The 23,469-nt window shown below is 44.8% G+C and overlaps 1 protein-coding gene across 1 annotated transcript in view; it reads left to right on the top strand.

The window, feature by feature from the left end:
• The window catches only part of RORA (RAR related orphan receptor A), a 708,798-nt gene that overhangs the window by 316,744 nt on the left and 368,585 nt on the right, over positions 1 to 23,469 (top strand). The window lies entirely within an intron of this gene.

Below are 23,469 nucleotides of genomic sequence, written 5' to 3'. Positions count from 1 at the left end.
TGTAAACTACTAGCTCAGGTCAGTTCACAGTTTCACTACTGGAATGCACGACATTCTTTTCAGTGATGTCACACCTTTGCAAAGCTAGGTTTTTGGCAGTTGGTATAATATAAAGCAGAGCCACGTGGTACAGTGTGGAGCAGGAAATGAGGGCAGGGCTTTCTCATCGAATGCCAGGGGTTCAGAAGTTGTGAAGCAAGTACTTGTGATTACTTAACAAAGGAATGAAAACCCTATTCTTATTTTTCTTTCACGTATAATTTTTTCAAAAAACTACTAAATTGGTAGGATATACTTATTAAGTTATTTGGGCCAAATTAATTAATAAACAGAACTGTTAGGTAATTTCTTTTAGCCTAGGAGTGCTATTAAAAAAATGACTGATACATTAATCATGAAACAAGAATGTTTGGAACTTCTGGGTTAGACAGTACAAAAGATAAATAATCAATGTTTGCTATTGAATAAATGCCAAGAAGTATTTATTGTGTGCTTATTATATATAGGCAGTTTTGAAACTGCCGAGACCTACATGTGTGAGATCTCTCCGCCCCAAGTTGGGGGAGGGCAGTAATAATATGAAGGATGTGGTATGTGCCAGGGCCCGATACTTTACATGTAATCTTATTGTATCTGTGTAAAAACCTATGAGGAAGGGTCGTGTGGTTCTCATTTTATAGAATATAAGACAGTTTCAGAAGTAAGACACTTGCCCCAAACCCCACATCGGTATTGAGTAAACGAACAGGCTAGTATTTGACCCGGCTCTATTTGGTTCTATTTGATTCTGAAGCATATTTGGCCTTGTGCTATCAGTATCCGGGACTGTTGTAACAGCAATATTGAAATAACAGTCCACGTGTTTTGGTATAAATCAGGAAGATGCTGTTTTAAAACTCCCGTGACAATCCAAGTAACTGTGGGCTCTCGGGCTACTGTGTTTATGTTTTCCTGTGTTGATCAGTTTGTGAGCATACTTAATTCTGTATGTGAGTGAATATTTTAAATCTTTCTTTTTTCCCCACTAATTATGTGGCTGAACCATTTCACTTTGAAGCATTCCATTTGGCAGACAATAAATGACCCTTTTAATCTTGGTCTTTGTAACTTGTACCCAACAAAAGTTAAAAAGCACCAAATGATGCCAGTTGTATTGTGATTGTCACGTTGTGTGATGTGCAAGCTTAACCCATAGCAATTAAAGCAGCTCAGAGAAGGAATTTTCCATTTAGACCAAGGGGAAAAGGCTATCTTGCTCTTTCCAGGAAACAACTAAAATAATTCTGCGGGAAATCTGCTTTCCTGATCTTTGCATCAGGAAAAGCAGGCTGTCAGGTGGAAGCTAGCAGGACTCCGGGCTTCCCTCGCTGTCCTGTATTGGCTGGATTAGGGAGTCCTCAACAGCACCTCAAAAAAGAGTTTGACTTTGTGGTCTGACATTTGTATAATGGATATTCTGTACACACATTCCCCAGATTTTGTTGATTCAGAGATTACTCAAACTCCATCCTGATAAAGCTGTATTTAATCTGGGTTTACTTAGTCGTTTGTTTAAAGGGTGGAGAGTTGTTTTGGAAAGTGGGCTGCTACTTGGCACTGAAAAGGCTTTTTGCTGACGTCCCTACCTGGTGAAATGGCAAGAGGTGGTTTCAGTAGATGGTCAAGCATGTCAGATATCTATCAACCTAACCTTAAGAGAACACCATGAAAGAAGTGTGGCTAAAAACTGCTGGGTTCTGCTTGCTCAGGAAACTCCCTGTCTGGGTTACTTACCTTTCATTACTAACATTTTACCCAGTCATTATACTGGATTTCCCCTTTTCCCCTCAGAAAGTTAGTAATCATGTCATTTCCAATCCATATTTGTGCATTCAATCAGATAAGAGCTGTGAAGGTACCATGTCCATATTGGGACATATACTTTAGAGTACTGCATGATAATCTGCTTTTGACCTGCCCAGATGGTCGATGCTCTCCACGTTGAGGGCTTAGGGAAATGATGTATTCATATTTACTTCTCTAAGGTATTGTCTAGGAGATCCCAAAGCAGGATAGAAGAAGATGAGGTTGGAAAATGGCGTGTGTAAAACATGTTTGCATTTTGGCTGCCCAAGGCTAAGCCACGGTTTCTGTGGCACTGTGGCCAACCCCTGGTGGCCTGGAGATGAAACTCTGCTCCTTGTTCCCCTAAGTAGGATGTGGGCTACCCCTGACCCCGGTGCTGGCTTACAGATGGCACAAAGGTCGGTTGCTGCCCCTGGGACTCCTTGCTAGACGTTTTCTGCAAGTTCCAGGGAATATCTACCATGGTCTTATCTATCACTAAGCCCGAGATCGTGGCTTGTCCCCCACCACATCCCCCATGCCCTCACATCAGACCCCTGACAACCATATACTACGCAGAACTTCTTCACGGTAATTTTGAATAGCTATTCTTGGCGCGCTTCACTATCCAACCCTATGTGATGTTTCCCAAAAAGCATTGCCTCGTTTTCTGAAGAGTTCTGCCCTGTCTGCCCTCCTGCCTCCATTTTAACCCAGAGGACCTGAGTCGTACAGAGATTTGTCAGTTCTGATTACTTCTCTTCCTTGAGCCAAGAAGGAAGCCCATCCCGCCAGTAAACAGAAGGCCTCCAAAGCCTGAAGATCATCCTGGCTCTACCCTGTACATGCTTTGGAGTCACCAGAACCGGGTTTGCATATTAGTTCTGTCACTTAACTGATCTGCAGCTTGAGCAGCCTGAGCCTCTGCTTCTTTGGCCTGTAGAGAAAATAATTCTACTTCATTGTGCTGTAACTGTCAGATGTGTTGTTGCATGTGAGATGCCCAGCGCAGAGTAGACTCTCAAGAATTATAGCTTCCTTTTCGAAGCTTACAGTTTCTTGACTGCTACTTAGGATCCATCTCCAACATTGGCTCCTCCAGGGCAAGGATGGGCGGAGGGAGGGGTGTAAGGAAATATGAAATCTTTTCTCTAACTCACTGTGGCCTTGCCTATTGTTTTGACAAGGTCTTTCTTTCTTTGTTGTGGGCCCAGTTTTGCTTTCCCAGTTGCATGACTCTGTGTTTGAGAGGAAGCCCAAGAAGACTGAAGTAAATGAATTAAGATTTGGGACTACAGTTGTCAACTCTTATGGGATCGAGTAAACATTATGTGCATAAGCATTACCTGATCTGTGGGCAGACATGGTAAAGTTTCTAGGTTCATCTCTTTTATTCAAGCTTCTTTTTTTCAATGAAAATACAATTTCATAAGAACTTCCACAGAAATAAAATTCACAGCTCACTTGGAAAACAGGGGACTCAATTTGGGGCTCAAAATCATGTCTTCAGCCACAGCGGATCTATCCTGTGGTCATGGAACACGAAAACACAGGTTCTTGGCTGTGCACTGGTTAATCAGACAGAGGGAAACTTACCCTCACCTCCCAAAAGTAGGCATTTGTGGTTCCTAGACATGTCACCAGGATCCTTAGTTCATGCTTTTCTTTGCATACTCCCTCCACTGCAAGAACAGGATTTGAGCCAACTGTTTAATGTGATCTTTACCGAAGCGGAGATTTGTGTGTACACCCTGATTACTCATTAATCCCACAGGCAGAGATCTTGAGATGTCATTGTTGAGATAATGAGTGCAAGGCCCTGATATGTAATCAAGTTAGGGCAGAACTGGAGGGGGACTTACAAGACGTGGGTAGAGCTGCCCTGTCGGCTGATGGAAGGAGGAGGCAAACAGCTGTCCTTCTGGGCCTCCTCTGGCCCTCTCTCTCCATTTTATGACCATTAGTTCAGCTCTGCAGTCCTCTCCCCCAAGTGACTGGTGTTCTCCTTGTTCCCCCTGCTGCCATTAAAGAGCACACACGGCACCCCCGTCCTGGAGCTGCCCTTCCTGCCATGTGCCCTGTTTCTTTATTGCTTCTCAACTTGAGGGGGATTATCGATCCTGACCTCACCCTCCCTGACCAGCCAGCCTGCGAGAAGGGGAATTCACATTACTGAGCACCGTCCAGATGGCAAACCGCACACAGTATGCTCTTCCTGTTTCTTTATGAACCCCACACAGTATGCTCCTCACAGACAGGTACTCTGACTCCCCTGGTCTAAATGACAGAGCTGAGCCTCTTAGAGGTGACGTGACTTGCCCAGGTTCACAGCCCTAGGAAAGGACGGCTCTTAGGTTCCAACTCATGTCTGTATAACCCCAAGGCTACATTCTCTTGGCGATGCAAACAAAATAAGACTTGGCTAAATTCTCTAGAGTCTTGCTGATTAAGTAGATTTAATGGGTTGCCTCTTGCAATCATTTAATGTGAAAAGGGTATTCCTGGACTTAAAATATCGTAAGGATTTTTTTTAGTGGTGAAATTTTAGGTATAAGGTAGATTGGGAAGGGAAATATTTGGGGGTTAGAATTTTATTTTCGGTCGCTCCCTCATATCACACGGTGAGAAGGAATAGCCTCAGACCAGGTCCGTAACTAAGACATTGTATGCATCTCAGGAGAAATATTTTTGTCTGGCAATGGATTTTTTTTTTTTTTTTTTTGAGGATCTGATGGTAGAAATGGGAAATTCAGAAATGTAGTGTGTATCCAAGGGGATAAAATCAATCCTTATTCACACATGGAACATTTTGCAAGTATGTTAGCTCTCCATTGATTGGCACTGGTGATGTCCAAGGTGCGTTAGCTTTGAGATCTGATGGGAGAACAAACGTTTGGGCAGAAAAAATGGAGTGTAACCATCTGGGAGGCAGAAATGAAAATGGCCTGGCCAGGTCCCCTTCTCGTGGGGATAAAGGCCAGAGTGTCTCTAAGTGCTTACAGCGTGAGTGGGTCTTTTCTACACACCAGCTTAATGAACAGAGACAGACCTCCCTAATCCGGTAAGACGAACTCCGGAGACTGCTCAGAACTATAACGGGAGTCCTGATTGATGGTTTTAAGAGAGTAAAAAAGATGACCCTTTACTGACAGAATTACAATGTGTAGTCTTAGAAGGCTGCTGGGGAAAAGGTTCGATATGATCAATGTTTACCTTTTTCTAATTAAAAAAAGTAATCACCCACACATGTTTAAGGAAGTTTAAGCTCCTATCCTCACCACATAAATACATTGAGCAGTTGAATCTTAAGGAAAGAGACGAAGTGGAAAGAGATGGAAAGCTGAGGTAAGAGTACCAGCTTAGAATAGCTATATATTCATTGTTCTCAGGGAGATTGCTGAGGGAGGAGAGGGCAGTCCTTGAACATGTGTGTCGTATGGGCAAGCCTCTACAACATGCGCAGGGGGCTTGTAATGATTTATTTCCAGCCACTGACTTTGCTGTGAACGACAGAGTTTAGTTTAGTTTATTTTTTTAAAGAAGCAGCCTTAGCCTAAGGAAACACTGTGCTTCCACAAGATGCCAGGCTATTGAAAGAGCCATTTGGGGAGGAGGGTGGGGGCAGGGAAAGTATATTTTCTAAGATTTTCCGATACTAAAACCCATTTACGACTGTTGAGGAAAATCTCTCCGACGGAGGATTTAGCTCTCACTAATCCTTAAGTGACTTGTTTTGACAGAGCCTTTATAGGAGATTTTCTCAGTAACTTTGGTTTGCTCTAAAGGAGCAATTACTGATTTGTCCTCCAGCACCTACTCTTTAAATTTTTTTATTTTTTCCCTGTTTAATGTATGCCAATTAATGAACTTCATGTATGTTCCAAAATAGCAAGCGAATCCGATCAGGACTGTTTACTGGAGAAATTCGGGAACGTTTGGATTTTCTTGGATCTTCCGTTCTCTTTCTTGCCTCTGGGTATCAAGGACCTGGATTTCATTTCGTGTGTCATGTGGCCTTCTCAGCAGATTCTTTGACTCGAGCTTGTGGAAATCGAGCCCTACTTTCTATTTACACTGCACTTTGTCTACATAAAGACATTTTCTCCTGCTTGAGGAACGAGCATGGGGACTCCGGGTTTTTAAGCCTCCCGGTGTTTGCTTTTGCTCAAATAGGCATTATCTTTTTAGAGGTGACTAAAGGAGCTGGAACACACTGCTCACCTCCCTGTTCAAGGGACTGCTCGATGCTGGTGCTATGACAACGGGGCCCTCACGTCTGTGCGTTTCGATTTCCTACCCTGCCTGCTGTGGCTGTGAAGGGTTTTTTAAATTCCACCTCACATCCCATCTCTCACATTGTCCTTAAATCCCACCCCAGCAGAGGCCTCGGTGGGTCTTTCCAGCCCACAGGTTCTCAAGAGTGTAGTCCCCGGCCAGACCGGCGGCGTTGGCGCGGCCGGAGAACCCGTTGGAAATGCAGATTCTCAGGCCCCGCCCCGGACCCGCCCCATCAGAAAATCAAGGGGCGGGGCCCCGCAGTCTGGGTTTTGGCACAGTGCCGTGGCGATTCTGATGCGAGCTAATGTTTGAGAAGCGCTGTATGCTAGTCCCTTGCCCGTCTTATTTGCAGGAAGGACTGCAAAGGAACCACCCTCCAAGACAACTACCGCCCACTCCCTCAGAAATCCCCAGATTCGTGACTCCATGCTCAGTTTTGGTTTGCGACTTCGAAAGCTTCATCTCCTCTGCACAGTGAGGTTTCTGGTCCTAATGTATGACTGGGTTCACTAGATTTTTTTTGTTTTCTTAATTTCATGAAACCACTCCAGTGACAGGATGGCTGCTAGGGTGTGGCAGGAGAGATTTATGAGTTTTCACGAAAGTGTACCGAACTCTAGGCAAGCATTAACATAGTGCGTTTTAAATTATTCTTGAGACTTTTTTTGAAAGCCGCCTGCTTTAATCCTCTTGTCAGGGAGCTGCCGAGGTAAAAAATGATCGCCAAAGCAAGCTTTGCCGGCTTCACGGAGTCAGCCGTGAGAGCGCCTCCCTGGGAGAACTGTCTCTGTGCCCATGTGGCGAACGAAGATAGTTTTTAGAGAAAGTGAGAAGCCATGACATTGGTTTTGAGGAGAGGAGCATTATGGGAGGTCTCTCGGGGGTGGCCATGAGGTCGCCCTGTAGGCACCTGAGTGTTCTCGCGGCTGCCTGGCGGGGTGGCGGCAGCCCAGTCTCTGTGGACTGAGGGGAGACATCCTGGACTGGGGACCGGGGAGGACAGGTTTCAGGTTCTGGTTCTCTCTTCACCAGCAGCCTGACCTTGGGCATTCACATTTCTGACTTTTGGTTTCTTCATTTATAAAATAGAGGAGGTTATACCAGGTGACCTCTAAGGGTCCTTTCAGCTTTAAAATTTATGATTCTGGGATTCCTTCTCCCATCTGCCTCCCTGTACCATCCTTCCCTTTGTGTACAGAAACAGTCGAATTTATTGATCCCTCAGAGGCTCTGTCACCCACTTCTCCTTCCTCCATGCCCCCTCGTCCCTTAAGAGCCTCTTCCTTACAGACCTTGAAAAAAATAAAAACATACAGTGCACTCTTCTCTTTTCAGCTGCTTAGAATTCACCTGCACAATGGCTTCTTTAATGTCTTATGGAGGGGTGAGGTGGGCACCCAAAGATGACAGAGTCTCGTTAGTCAGGGTAGGGGTTTTGTTATCCAGAAATCCTTCAGCGAGACTTGAAATGAAAACACGTAATAACACTCTCTTCCCTCCGAAAATCAGGACTCCCGGCCTAATCCCATTCCCACTTGCCCTGTCCTCTGAAGAAACCGAGCTGCTAAAAACACAGCAGAGGTGAGGCAAAGGACGTGGCTGCTAATTGCTGTCGAGCATTCTGGGATAGGGGGTTTAGGGAATGTCCTCTCATCATCTCACGTTTGCCTCCAGTTCTGGGAATTCTCCCATCTTTGGTTAGAGCTGTGTCCTTGGGTAACCTGCCAAGCAGGTCACTTGCCATTGAAATACATAAAGGCGGACGTCCAGGTGATTTCTCTTCAGCCCATTCACCCAGCTGAAGTTTAAAGGTTAGACGACCTTTGCAAGCTCGGGCCGTGCTGGGAGAATTCATCTCGCCTCCCAAACTCTCGCGGAAGCATGGGATGGTGGGAGAGGGGGTCGGCAAGCATGTGTCTTGTGTCACCACTGAATGTCTCAGGAAAGCGCAGCTTAGAATCCTTTAAGATGTTGCAGCTAAATTTAAGTACAGTGGTAACGTGACAACTTCTTGTCAGACGGAGAGCATGCCAGTTTCCTTCTCTTTATACTTTGTAACCTCCTGAAACCAGAACCCACTGGAAATTTCCCTTTACCCTGTGGAGGGGAAAGAGTTCATCTCCCTGTGACAGGGAAAGAGTTCATCTCATGAAACCATTCTAAGTATATTTCCTTCTCAGGCAAGTTTCCAATGCCCGGGTGAGGAGTGAAACACCAAGTTGGGAAAGGTAGCTTCAGCTTCTTTTCGGCTTCTTCCCCGACCTGGAGGAGCGTATTTGTGCTATTGGGAGAGTCAGCTCAGAAGTCTTCATTTTTTTCTTGGGTCACAGGCCCTGGCAGTGCCAAAAGCACAAACTAGAGAAGAGCAGAAAGGCAGGGACTCGGGGAGGATTAGGCAGGAGAAAATCTTACACGACACAGAGGTTTGGGCGGGTGGTGTCCAAGCAGAATCACTAAACTCCGTTTCCCTTCCACTGGCTTCATCCCTAAATAACTACTCTCCTCCTCTGAAAAGAGCTAAGAATCCGTTAAGAGTTTCAATATTCCAGATTTGGAATCTTTGAGAATCTTACCATTTAAAAGGAGCACTTGGTTAAGAATCACGAGACCCTGGTTTCCTATTCTGATTTTGCTGTCAGCTAGCCTTGTGATGCTGGGCAGACATTACCTGTCTTTCAGCCTGGGGTTCCTCATCTGGCTCATGAGGATGTTGGTTGAGAGCAGAAATGGCAGACTTTGGCCCATGCACTGAAGTGGGCCCTTAATTGACTGTTACATTCTTTCCTAGTGATTCCAGACGAGGCCTCAGAATCCTTCTCAACACAGTGCCTCCAAGCAGCCATGACCCTTTCAGAGTTCAGAGTTGACCTTTTGCCTGAAAACCCTCTGTCATCTTTCTTGGATGAGAGCTTGGGAATTGGCACGATGTCATCAGAGCGTGTAGGAGCGGCACTTAACCCAGCCTTGAGGTTTGGGGAACAGGGAAGGCTTCCAGGAGGAGGTGACTCCAAAGCTAACTCTTGGAAAATGAGAGCTCAGGGGTGGGAGAAAGGGTTGTCTGGGTACAGAGAACAGAAGGAACAAAGGCAAGAATGGAGAACAACACAGAGTCTGCTGCATTTTTATTTTGATGGCATATAAGGTGTCAACTGTGGGACAGCAGGAGATGAGGCTAGAAAGACCGGCAGAGACCAGATCAAGGAGGGTCTTGGAGACCAAGGTTTGGAGGTGTGGCTTCGCTGACCTATCTTTTGTCCTTCATGCTCCTGCCTTGCCCCCCTCTGGCTGGCTGGTGGTTTCTGAGTCTCTACGTCTCTGCTTCTGTCTTTTGTTGCCCACTTGACCCTTCAGTTGTCCCTGGCTCTGTCTCTCTCTGCAGCTAACATTGTTCTTCTCATGACCTCTGTCCATGTGACCCGACCAAGCGCCGACCCCTTGACCGGAGGCCCACCCTGGAGGTTTGCCTGTTCTTCCACATTCTGAGCAGCTCCCCATCCAATTTCTCTCCTTTCTGTGTATATCTTACTCTTCGCTGACCCCTTACCCTCTCCCACTGCACACACGCACGCACACACATGCACACACACACACCAGATCTGAAGCTTACATCAAGGGCACTTGCAAAATATTACATAATGACACCTTCCTTCAGATAGAGTTTGGGCCAGTTAGAAAAAGAAAAATGGGCTCATTTGCAGGATCATATCAGCTCGCTCATGGAAGAGGGTCTTTTGAGGCTCTAATGGGCAGGCAGCTGATTCTGACAGCAGAATTCTCGGTCCTTGATCTTCCCAAGACATCTCCCCCCTGTTTTGAACATTAGCTGTGGTGTGGGTCCTTCCCACGGAGAACTGTGAATCCTATTCAGCCGCCTCCTTGTGATTTGGACATGGACAGGGAGCTTTCTCTGTCTACTTAATTCCCTTTGAAAGCTTTCTCGTCCCACTATTGGGCACTTCAGAGAGAGCACTGCATTAATATCTTCTGCTCTGGTTTCAACTTGGTATGGTTTTGTGATCTTAAAATAGATGGAATTACCACGGCCAGCATTGTTCTGCCTTGAACTTAAAGTCTCAAGAGCAAGTACTTCTGAAAAAGTTAATCCTTTTCTTATTTGCAAGGATTCTGGACTGCAGTTTACAAAGAAATATGCTAAATTATTTATAATCCAGGATTATTGCAATACCAAAGATTTCCTTGCATAACATCCCAGCTCCACTAAAATGGCACAAGCAGAAGAGCCCTTGGCCACACCTTATCTCAGCTGCTCTCTGCAGTCCCCACGAAGGGACCTCGGAGCCGATGCCCTGGCTACAGGAATGCATGGTCTCCGAAGCATCACCCTCCTCGGCTCACGTGCTCGTGATTCTGCTGCTGGGGCCTCAGGTGTGGACCGGCAGCATACTTCTTACTAGCAAGCATGTCACTTCCTAACATTTTTACCCTGCATTCTTCGGAGAGGATTTGGGATGGTCAATAGTTAAAAAGTGGCACTAGTGAGACATTTGAGAAACCTGCAGTATCCTAGGCCCATCTCCACAATTAACTTTGAGAAACTCACTGAGCTCCCAGTTTGCACAAATGTAAAGTAAGAGGGTTAGCATAAATGATCATGAAAATGCCTTCAGTTCTAACATCGGATCACTTTAAACAAGTACTGACGTAATACAGGGATGCTTACGTGGACGGCAGAGATGATTGGAAAAGACAACAGTGACATCTGAGTTACTTATTGTGGAAAGGTGGAGCCCGAGAATCCTAATCCCTGCCATGAGTAGTGAACCTTCCAAAATAGATGTATATATATATATATATATATATATATATATATATATATATATATATATATATATAAAATACATTTTCCTCTATTTTCAAAATTGGGAACTTACTTGATGCTGTTTTATAATCTCTTACTCTTTAAAAGTCGTTCCCAGGTTTCAGAAGTAATCTTCTCACACTTTTAAGGTAGTTTTATGTCCGTTGCCATCTGTTATGATTCACATTTCCCACAGTGGTGTATATTTCTGCATCTGAGTTCCACCTGGTATAAATTCAAGTCTGCCAGTGGGCCAGGGAGAAGGGGTTAAGGCACAACTGTATGTTTTCGTGGTTTGGGTCTGCTGCCCTTCGACATTTTAGCTTTGGGGGATTCTGTATCTTTGCCTGCAAGGGAGGCCAGATCTAAACTCCAGTGGGACGTGGTGCCTCTCAGGCATCTTCCCTGCACTTCGCTGCTCCCGTTTCAGCTCACCACGAGGCTTCAGACCCTCATCTCTGCCATGGTCACTCTCCCCAGCTCGCTAGCCTTTGTGTAGAACCGTGCATTTTGTTCTCTCCCAAATACCTCTGTGTCCCGGCGCTCACTAGCAAGTCTGCAGGGCAGGGAAGCCTGTTCACTGGGGTGCTGGGAGGAAGAAGGTACGATAAATGTCAAATGCTAAGATGCCTCCTGGTCTTTGGGTATTGCAGAAAGGTTGATTTCTTTCTCTCTCTCCCTGGCTTTCTCTCTCAGCACCCGTTTCCTCCTCTGCCAAAGGAGGCTGGACTAAACGATCAGTCATTCAGCAAACATTTAGTGACATCACTCTCTACCCGGGATTGTGCAGGATGCATTGGACGCACAGCGCTGGAGCACCTAGTTCCTGCCATCAGGGGGTTCATAGTGAAGTGGGGAGTAGCCAGGTCCTTCCAGGGTGATGGTGGGGCAAACACTGGCTGCTCGTGGGACCATGGGAGGCAGATTTAACTCCAAGTGCAGGGCTGGGGGCGTGACAAGGAAGGGTCAGGAAAGGTGCCTCAGAGGTGGCCCTCTTATTCCGTGTGATCATCTCCTGGGTTCCCATGACTATACATTGACAACCCATTGACTTTCTGTGATGAAGGTTCATTCTCTGCTGCCCCCCTGCCATTCGTCTGAGCAGAAGGGATGTGAGGGTCCACTCTGGTCTATCTGCCCCAGGCCCTCGGGGCAGGAGGCTTGTTGCCATCTCAGGAAGGACTTGCAAAGTGACAGGCTCCCATCACCTGGGGCACGGACAGCTTTGCTCTCTGCTGCTCTCTTGAATTGACAAGCACCCACCTGACATCTTAAAGGGAAAGGAAATCTTGAGGTGAGCCGGAAAAGCACCTGGGGTTAATAGAGCAAGAGGGACAGGTAAAACAACAGCAACAAAACTGGAGAACACTTGCTCAGAAGAAGTGCCGTGAATCAAGCCGGTGAAACCACTGTGGGCTGGGTGCGTATGGGGCCAGGAGAGAGAGAGAGAAGAGCTCCCCAGCAGGAGCCTGGTTGGTGAGGTGAGGGTCTCAGAGCAAGGGGCGGCTGGAGAGAAACCATCCTGGACCTCCTCTAGGGATACCCTTTCTTGGCCGAGTCGGGCTAATTTTTAGGATCTCTTCATTTTGAGTTCTCACTAGCCTTCTTTTTAGACGCTCATGATTAGGCTCCATGAAGCATTAGACTCAGTGAAGGAAGGTCTGAGGAGTCTGGCTCCTCTGAGGTGAAACAGAATGTCATTGCTGAAGCCCGAACTTTACCTCCTGCTTAAGCCCGAGCCAGGCGCAGGCGAGGCCATGGTGCGGCACGTGTGCGGGGCCAGCTCCCAGCCTGCCTTAGTACTTCCGAACGACCAGCCTTTCAAGCTAGCACGGTCTTGCGCCAAAGAGAGTGGGCTATTTTTAAAATCTCCTTCCCTACCCTCTGCCCATCCAAATGCCAAATAACCACGAGCGTGCAACCCCAAAGAAAGAAATAGATGGCCCCGAAGTCACATCAAACATGCCTGTAAAGATACTTTTTTTCTACCTATTTGATACTCCTGCTTCTTTGTCTTTTCCTTCTCTTCCTGCTTCTCTGCTCTTGTCTATAATATGTAGAACACTGTGGTTTGTTGAACTTGGGTTTAATCCTGGCAAGGGTCTTCAATAATGCTGAGACTTCTGAAATTCCTATAAAACCCCAGTTTGGCTGCCTTTTATCATGAACCAGGCATGCACCCTAGTGACAGCATGATAGTCAGAGTAGGAACAAGAGAATGTCTTCACAACTGACCACATAACTAGATCCCTTCAGGCCACCAAGGGCTGCAAATCTGATATGCTTAACATCTCTGTTAAAAGATCATAGAGGTACTTGAAACCTTTTTACTAATTCCAGCTCAGTCTCACTCTCGTGCTCCCTTGCTCTCTCATTTTTTCCCTCTCAGCTCTGGCACAGGAAAGTATCTTGCTGACAAAGAAGCCTGCTTTCTTCTGACCTGTCTTGATTTTTGTTTGCAGCAACCTGACGAAGAGCAGATCACTTCCAGAAGCAGTAAGAACTATTGAGGAAGGCAGTCTTGTGGTCCAGCAGCAGAAGAGAGATAATCACAGATAATGCCATTCTAGGAGGCAGTTAGGTTTAAATGAGGTGACCACAAGTCTCATCTGGTCTTTGCAAATGGTAGGGATTTTAGAGTTTGTAGTTGTCTTCCAAGTCTGTGCCACAAACACTTAGCAAGTATGCCAGACCATTCCAGAAGGGACCCAGTAGTCTAGGAAGAAGTCATAGTCATAGAATATATTCATGGCAAAACCTAGATGATGGCGTACTAATTTTAGTAATGGCTTAAGTTGTTCTTGAAGAGTTTTAAGCCTTTCATCATCTTTACAGTTGTTTATGCAAGAAAATTTGCTATTTTCATTACTGGAGACCCACCTCAAGGTGGAGATCAAAGCTGTCTATATTGACTAAGCAAATGGGTTGAAATATTTTGCAGGAGGGATTGAAATCCATGGTTATAACTGGGTGGCCCTTGGCAGGCCAACTCTATAAGGAGTTTAACATAAGCAAGTGTAAGGAGAGGTTCCACAGGAACCACCCAGGCATGGCATTTGTGCCTTTCATGTGGGATATTCCTGCACTTGCTTGTAGGCAAAAATGTTGCAGTGTAAAGCCTTTGAGACCTACTTATTATGCATTGGTCCTCATGAGCTGTGGAATGAGATGAAGTAATTGACACAGAGGGGTCCCAGCCTCGCTCATCTTTGTCTGGTCACATAACTAGATCCCATTAGAACCTTTTAGTTTAGTTTAGTTTAGTTTTGTTTTTTTCCTTATCTCAGGGCCCTTCTCCATGTTTTTTTTTGTTTTTTAATATCTATATTATGGGTGTTTCGATGGTCTGCCTTCTATCAACTCATGCTGTCTGATTTAGTTGGGGAACTGCTGTCTCCAGATGTAACAAGGTCTTGTCTGCTTTTCCCTTTAAGGACCTTCTGCAAACCAGATGGGATTCTTCTAAAGATGCCCTCTATTTGGTGAAGTTCTAGCAGTGACTAGGGCTGAGGTCTAAACAAGACAAATAGTGAGGCAGTCGTTCGTTCCCCTGGAAATCCAGGAAATGAGGTGGCAGAGAAACTAGTTGAGATTTGGAAATAGGAGGTGAGGCTGGGTTAGATGGTGCGGGGATCACGGACTGTAGAAGCCTCCGCCGGTAAGCCAGGCGCTGTGCTCTGTGCTTTGCATCTGCTTTCTCATGTGACAATCACAACAGCCCCATCAAGGAGGTGGTGTTATCCTTGTTTTACAGATGAGGAAGTTGAGGCTCAATGAGCATAATAATTGTCTGAGTCATCTACTAGCCAAGTAGCAATGCTGAAATTGGAGCCAGGATAGTTACCAGTCGCATTGCATTGCATTGCATTCCATTAAGAGCACAGACTGGGGGCACCTGGGTGGCTCAGTTGGTTAAGCAACTGCCTTCGGCTCAGGTCATGATCCTGGAGTCCCTGGATCGAGTGTCTGGATCGAGTCCCGCATCGGGCTCCCTGCTCGGCAGGGAGTCTGCTTCTCCCTCTGACCCTCCCCCCTCTCATGTGCATTCCCTCTCATTCTCTCTGTCTCAAATAAATAAATAAAATCTTTAAAAAAAAAAAAAGAGCACAGACTGTATTTTATCTCTTTTTTCAGATAGATAGATACATACATACATACATACATACATACATAGATTTCTGAGGCAAAGCTAATATTGAAAATAGGCAGTCATTATAACCCTCTTGTCTAGACCAGATTTATCTATTACTATATAACATCCTACCCCAAAACTTTGAAGCTTAAAAATAAAACCATTTTATTCTATCTCACACTTTTTAAAAAATTTTTATTTATTTATTTTTAAAGATTTTATTTATTTATTTGACAGAGAGAGAGACAGCTAGAGAGGGAACACAAGCAGGGGGAGTGAGAGAAGGAGAAGCAGGCTTCCCGCTGAGCAGGGAGCCCGACGCAGGGCTCGATCCCAGGACCCTGGGATCATGACCCAAGCTGAAGGCAGGTGGCTTAACGACTGAGCCACCCAGGCGCCCCTCTATCTCACACTTTCTATGGGTGAGGAATCTAGGCAAACCTAGGCTGGGCTATTCTGCTATTCCACATGATATCAACTGAAGTCACTTGTTGATATTCAGCTGTAGCCAGGCTAGTTTCAAGGGTCTAAAGTGCCTTTACTTGTGCGCCTGGTAGCTTGGCAGGGACGGCTGGAAGTCTGGGGCTCAGTTGGGCCCCCCCCCCCCGCTTCATGTGTTCTTAAGTCATCTCTACCTGGCCCTACTACAGAGTAGTTAGTGTCAGTTCAGGGCTCCAAGAGAAGATGGTGGAAGCCGCCAGTCTTCTTAAAGGATGAGCCCCAAACAGGTATAGCTTCATTTCTGCTGTACTCTGTTGGTGAAAGCTTCACAGGCCAGCCTAGATTCAAGGAGAGAAGAAATCAACCCCCCTTCTGACTGGAGAGAGTGGCAAAGAACTTACCGCCATCTCTCTTCTACCACAATCACATATGCTCATTGCATAGAATCAAGGGAAAAGACTGCTTTTTAGGACCACACTATAAGAAAGCCACATTCATTTTGGTAGCCTATTATCCTTCAGTGACTCCCACCTTTGTCTCACAAGGTGTGAGTCCCTAAAATCTATGCTCAAGAAAGATGAGAGAGCTATGACTCACATGCCTTTTGGGGGGCCATTTTCACTATGAGCTGTATTTCTCATTAGAGAATGAAAGGATTTTTCTCTTGTCAAAGGAATGTGTTGCTTCTCAAAGTTTTGGGGAGATAAAGAAGGCAAGAGAGAATAGGTTTGGGCAAATGGTCCTTTGTCCTTTGACAGAGTCCGTAAACTCCAGACTGTTCCAGCAACTGCTCATTCTACCCAAGACAGTGATGGCTTGGGTCCACTCCTTCCCGTAAGCTGTGCACACACTCCCTGTCTCTCTTTCTGTAGTCCTCTCTTCTATTCTTCTGTGACTCTTCTACTCTCTCTCCATACACACTTGTGAATTTATATTTAGATTTGTGTATTTTCTTCGGTCATCCCACCAGGATGACCACAAGTAGTCAAATATATAAAATCATCATGGTTTTTTTTTTCCTACCTAGGTGACATAAGGATCTAACCATTCCAGGAAAAGGGCAGATGACATTTTTCAGGGTTGCAGTCCCAATGAGGCATTTGTGAAAAGGGAAAAAAAAAAAAAGTTCTACAAAGGCTGTGAGAATTATATTCATGGGTCTGGGTTAACACTGGTCTTTTTAGGTTGTTCCAGAAGCTAGCCTCTCATGTCTGTGTCATTTTCTTCTTCTTCTCTCTCTCTCTCTTTGGGATACTTTTTTCTGTTCTATTTTGAGCGCCACAGCATAGCTCTTTTATTCCATTTGTCAGCTGCAGACGCACATCCAGTTGAAAAGCACCCCCAGCCTCCACTGCCACAATGCTTCTGATCTGGAGGCCACTGGAGCCTCTGACCACATGAGTCTGTTGATTGTGGCTTCTCTGTTGTTTTAGCTCTTGGTGTTACCAGTGGGAGAAAAGCTCAAGTGAGGGAAGAATGCTGAAAGGGTAAACCAGTTAGAACAAACTGCGGCCAGGCCAGTGGGTTATTATAATCCCCATATTTTGAATCCATGGTAGCTGTATCATTGCATCCCTCAGTTGCGTCATGGAACGGGCTTCCCAAGCACCGAATGGCCTTTTGTATGCCCTTGCCTTCTGCATCTTTCCCTTTCTTTCCTTAGGTTCTACTATGTTCTTTTATTTTTTGCAACAGCAAAATAATCTACGAATGCTTTTCTGTTTGTAAAAGTAACACAAACTCACTGGAGAATCTTCGAAAAATAGAGAAAAAGAAAAAGATACTCATTGTGATAATGTCACTCATCTGTAAACATGTTCATTCATTCAACAGTAATTCCTATATACCTACCAGGAATACAGAATTGCAGAAGGAATCAAAAGGCAAGATACTTGGACTCGTAGACTTTAGTTTAATGGGGACACCAACTCTAAAATAATAAAAGGCATGTTTTTTAGCAGCTGCATAGCATTCCATCATATGCATATATGTGAGGTTCAGTTAATACTGTCTTTTTATATAATTTATTTATTAAGCCAAGCTATAATTTATTACACTAATCACTATTAGATATTTAGATTATTTTCACGGTTTTGTTACTATAAATAAAGCTTCACTTCACATTCTGGTATGTAAATCTTTGAAATTCTGAGTGAATATTTTTAAGACTCTGAATATATGTTATCAATTTGTTTTCTAGAAGCATCCCCATTTGTACCACTTACCCAATCCCGCCCTATCACCTCGTAATGCTGGTCCTGCTATACTCTTGCCAGCAATGAATATTGACTAGTTCAAGCTGAATTTCACTGTATTTCATATAGTCTTTCAAAGTGAAAACAATGTGTTGTTTTCTGCTTATAAAAACAGTAAATGTTTATTGTGAAAGCAAAACAAAACTAACAAACCACATAAATCCAGGCTGGGGCATATCAGAACAAAAGAGAAGAATCAGTGCAACCTACTATTCAGAGATTATCACAGATTACATTTAGGTGTGTCTCCTTTTTTCTGAGGTTAAGTGCCATTTTCAGAGTAATTCCTTCTAGAATAAACATGCCGCAGGGAAGACAGATAGAACCAGCTAACCTGGATGCCGTGCTTGGCCTCTGCTACTGCCTGGCTGAATTCTGCCCCGATTCTAACTTTCCCTCCCCCTAGGCTTCCGTATCTTCGTCTGCGAAAGGAGAGGTTGGCTTAACAGATTTTTACTATTGTGTTCCTTTGAGGCCAGGGTTTCTCAACTTCAGCGCTATAGACATCTTGGGCAGGACAGTTCTTTGTTGGGGTTATTGTATACATCACAGGATAATTTAGCAGCCTCCCTGGACTTTACTTACTGGATGCCAGTAGCCACTAGCACCCCCAGATGTATCAATCAATCAAAAATGTCACCAGACATTGCCAGATGTACCCTGGGCGCAAAATCGCCCCCAGTTGAAAAACACTGTTCTGAGCCAAAAAAAAAAAAAAAAAAAAAAAAATACTGTAATTCCGTGTCTAGTGAATTTTAATGGTTGCTGCAAAGCAAAACTTTGGGTGATAGCCAGCGTGTTTTGTGTGGGGAGGCAGAAGAGGTGGTAGATACAGGAACAGCAGGGCTAATTGAGGAGGAAGCCACCTGGGTACTGGCCTGGATAGCATGCTGGGGACAGTTCTGGAACACGTGCCTGTGAGGACAATGCGCTGAGCCATATTTACGTCTCAGGTGCCCATTCATGGTCAGTGGGTAGGAAAACAAATTTCTTTCGTAGTAGTTATACTGTGCCCCGGCAAGGTGATGAATTATTGAATGGGTTCTTTTTTTATAAACATATTTATCATCTTTCCTTTTTATCAGTCCTGTGGTGAACAAGGGAAGGCAGAAGCAGGGAAACATTTTGCAAAGAGCTTCAAATGTTACCTCCCTTTGGTGAATGGCCCCCTGGTTTGAGGGGTTATTTCCTTCCTGAGTGGTCCCCCTGCCTCGACACTTTTTCATGCCATCATTGTTCAGCCTCACAGTCACCCTGTTTTCTAACACTTTCTCTTTCACTTGCTCCCTTTTTTTTTTTTTTTTGGTGGTGCAAGGAAGCCTAGGGGCTTATTAAAAACTGGGATGAGGGGGCAAAGTGGCCGGTTTGTGTTTTGCGGTGCGCTTTGCGCCTCAGCTTGAACGGCCAGCCTATCGTGTAAGCGGGGTCCAGTTTTTTTCGCAATGGTGTTGAATTCTACTGAATGTTAAAGTAGTTGTTCCACCCAGTGGGTGGGAAAGGGGACTTCAGGAGAGTGAGATATGTTGAGGGCGATGACAGGCCGGTGATGGGGCTCCTCATTGTGTGTCTGCCTGGGCCCCTGTTCTGGTAAGCCCTCTCTCCAGCAGTGACAGCCCAGGTGGGTGTGCCCAGGAGGGGTGCAGTGCAGGGGGCCACGGAGCTTGGGGTCTCAGGGGGAAGACAAGCAAGTGTGGCCATAAAAACAGAGGCCAGGCGGACAGTAATGAAGATATATCAAGGGTCCCAAGGTCGTGATGAAGTTAAGCGTCAGGAAAACTCATTGCAGGAAAGAGGAGTGCTCGCCATTGTTCCCACTTCTCTCCTAATTAATGTTTGTTCCTTTAGATCCGTGCTTTTCAAAGGTGCTTTGAGGAGCCCTTAGGGGGTCTGAGGAAAAGGCTTCAGGGTTAAAATGGAAGTGGAAGATGGTGGCTGAGGTGTTGAGTGAGCAGGTGAATGGCAAAATTTGTATATTTTACCTGCCTCGGTTTCATTTAAGGAAAGGAATCCTGTAGTTAAGGCGGGGGGAGGTAACCCCATTGGCAGGGTTTTTTTGTATTCCTCAAGTTTCTCTCAAGTTACTCAAATAATTCTCAAGAGTTTTTTGTATTTTCTCAAAGCAGAAATATATGAAATTTAATTTTTTGTTTCCTCATTTTAATATCTGTAGAAATCAGACCATTTTCATTTTATTTATACCTTATCTCCTTTTACAGAGGCTTTGAGCTGGCCTATAACATATCCATAAACTAAAGAATAGGTAAAAATAGGTTGAATCAAATGAAGTTGTTGACATTCCGTGGGTTTTAACCTACAAAAATGGCAGCATCTCTAGCCTCAGAGAGATTGTTGTTTGGATTAGGACCAAGGAAAAGTTAGAATGAAGAGAAGAATGTCAAACCACAGTTCCAGGGAGAAAGTGGGGCAGGAGAATAGAAATATACAGGCCCGTGGACCTGCAGGGTTGCTCGTAACTGAGCCTTAAATATTCCTGGAAGCTGAAGAGTAAAATGAGATGCAGTTGGTCAGAGGAAAGCATTTCGATCTCACAGGGAGGCAAATCTGCTTCTTCCACTTTTATCTAAAAGAAATTCTGTGTGCAGGCCCTCTTAGGGGACCCATGGGTGACGGGTGTAGAGTCTTTCTTCAAGCATGCTAAGAAGAAATGCAGTCACAGATTTCATAAATTTCCTTCTTATAGTGGCCCACATGACAATAGCACAATCACGGTGGTGTATATTTTTTAAAGGAAATAGTATCCTACAATGACACAGAGAGGTGGAAGGTTTAAGTTTGTGTCTTATTTTACAAGTGGTGAAGAAGGAAATTATTTGTTTCTGCCAAATAACATCTCAAAACATTTCCTCTTAGTCTAGGAGGAATTTCCAGAGCCTGACCTTAAACCCGAATTCTATCAGCCTGTCAGAGATAGATTTTACTGATATCTTCTTATGTCTGCTGTCCACTGATATGACTTGGTGTTGTCTTAAAGTGAGTGCTCGCCGTTTGTTTCTGTAATCTAAATAATTGATCAGAGACTCTGAATGAGGCATTTGCCCAAGAAGGGCAAATTATATAAACAGTGCATTTTATAAGATGATCAGGTAGCATCTAATTAGTTGTTTGGTGCATTATTGACTTCTGAGAGTTGTTTGCTTTTGCTTCTCCAAATAACACCAGTGGCTAATATTTCTGAGCATTCTCTGTGCACCAGGCTCCGTTCTAAGGACTTTTCCTATATATCATCTCACATAGTCTTACCCGGTGGTCCCATGAGGTAAGTCCTTTAATTATTCTTATGTTACCCGTAAACAAATCAAGGCTCAGGAAAGCTAAAAAGGAAAAAAACCCAGCAAATAACTTCCCTGAGCCTACCTGGCTGACAGCTAGCAAAGCCAGAATTCAAACTCAGGGCTGTGGACCCCGTGACCCTTGTTCTTGATCACAGGCAACTGTTCTTTGCAGCTGTTTAGTGGAAATGAAGCATGTGCTTCTAACACGTGGAAACAGCCTGGTCTTGTCATGCAGGAACATGGGCAGTAGAAGGACTGGATAGCCAAGTGGGCCAAGGGCAGCTGGCTCTCAAAAAGCAGGACTCCAGGAGCTAGAGCGTCAGTGGAGGTCTTTGAGTCCTGTTCTGAAACCTGCTCAAGCTGACAGGGGAGTGGCTGGGTTGGGACTGAAAGAGCAGATAGATACTCAGTGGAGTTTGGAATCCAAGGAGCTCAAGTTAAGAAAACAAAGACTAAAGATGGTAAGACAAGGCACCAGATCTGGATACTTGCAGGGCCGTGTTACGAGAATTTTCTTTTCACCAACCTGCTATAGTTACCCGGGACCTTACTTACCTCTGGGCATTAGTTACTTCATCTGGATAAAGAAGCACAGTAGGTCACTAGAGTAATGTTGCTTCTGACAGGTGCTGCTTCTGTGGGGCCCGGGTTTTCAGACAGAGGTCTGAGCAATGACAGGAAGTTGGGATTTAGCTAAACAGAGTCCTTGTAGAGGAAGAGAACTTCTTCTAAGCAAAGCCTTTCCCGGGCCAGGACTGGCCTCCGAAAATGACCCAGACTCGGCCACTGTAGAACAAGCAGGCGGTGGACCCGCAAAGGGGCAAGACTATTTCAATACATCTTTAGTTTCTGAGCTCCAGTTTTCTTCCTCGCTTCTGAGTTATACCAGCCACCAACTAAGCAATGCCAAATCCGCAGCTCTGGTTGTGTCCCAAGAGGGTGAGGGCTGCTGAGGAGGAAGTTGCTCCGTCCTCCTTAACATTGGAAAATTGTATTAACTTAATTTAGGCTCCATGCCTGATTCTTTAGCAGCCCAGACTTACCTCAGTGGAGTCCGTTTTTAAGGTTTGTGTACTACGGTGAGCCATTAGAAGTAGGGCATTTTACGTGTTTAGTTTGCCTTGAATGGAAATGAACCCAAATCAGGTCTCATTAGAGCACCGCAGGTGTATGATTTAGGCAATTTTACCATTATCTGCAAAGAGAAGAAATCATGGGTACATTCAGACAGAATTCTGGAGCATCGAAATGAAATCTCCCTTTTATTGCTTTGACTGCTGGATCTTTGTTGTTTAGTTATTTAGTGTAGTTGCACTTCTCAAGTAACAAGCACGAGTGAGTGTGATCTCGAATTGTTCGTGAAACTTTTAGACCTTGGAATGGATTCATGAGTTTTAGGGTGCACTTTGGTGTTTTAATGAAAAATACTTGGTTATTTTCCTGAATCGAGAAAAGACAGCAGCTTTTTGGTAGTAGTCCAAAAATGCTTACTGAAGTCTACTCTCGGCCAAGGCCAAAGAGATAGAAGACAGAGGCTGCTCTAAAACAGAGCCCCCATGGGCTAAGGTTTCAAAAGAGAAATCCAGTCAGCAGTGACTTTGTAAAGTCTTCAGCTGGCATGAAGTACCTGCCTTGTAGCATTCACCACCGTGATGGTAACAGTGATAGTAACAATGAGGGGACAACATCCACCATGATTTTTTTTTTAGTATGTTATTTATTTTTTTTGACAGAGAAATGGAGCCAGAGAGCACAAGCAGAGGGTGGGGGAGGGGGGCCGGGAAGGGGAGCAGCAGAGGGAGAGGGAGAAGCTCCCTCACAGCAGGGGCTTGATCCCAGGACCCTGGCACCACGACCTGAGCTGAAGACGGACGCTTAACCAACTGAGCCACCCAGGCGCCTCCTGTGATTTTTTTTTTTAATAGCGGCTTTATTGAGATATAATTCATTACCATAAAATTCACTCTTTTAAAGTTCACAGTTAAATGGTATATACCCAGGGTGTGCAGTTATCACCACCACCTAATTTCAGAGTTTTTCCATCATTCCAAAAAGCAACTCCATATCCAGTAGCAGTCACTCCCCTTGCTCTCCTCTGTAAGCTCCTGGTAACCACTAATCTACTTTCTGTCTCCATGGATTTGCCTCTCCTGGATGTTTCATATAAATGGAGTCATACAATCTGTGCTCTTTTGCAACTGAATTCTTTCACTTAGCCTGTTTTTGAGGTTCCTTCATGCTGTTATATGTGTGAGTACTTCATTCCTTTTTTATTGCCCAATGATATTCCATTACATGGATATGCCACCATCTGTTGATGGACATTTGGATTGTTTCAGTTTTTTACTATTATAAATAATGTTACTGTGGATATCCACGTACAAGTTTTTGTATGGACATGTTTTGTCAGTTCTCTTGGGTATATGT

The sequence above is a fragment of the Zalophus californianus genome, chromosome 6, assembly GCF_009762305.2.
Source record: "Zalophus californianus isolate mZalCal1 chromosome 6, mZalCal1.pri.v2, whole genome shotgun sequence".
NCBI classification, from domain to species: Eukaryota; Metazoa; Chordata; class Mammalia; order Carnivora; family Otariidae; genus Zalophus; species Zalophus californianus.
This window is presented reverse-complemented; position numbering and strand designations above follow the sequence as displayed.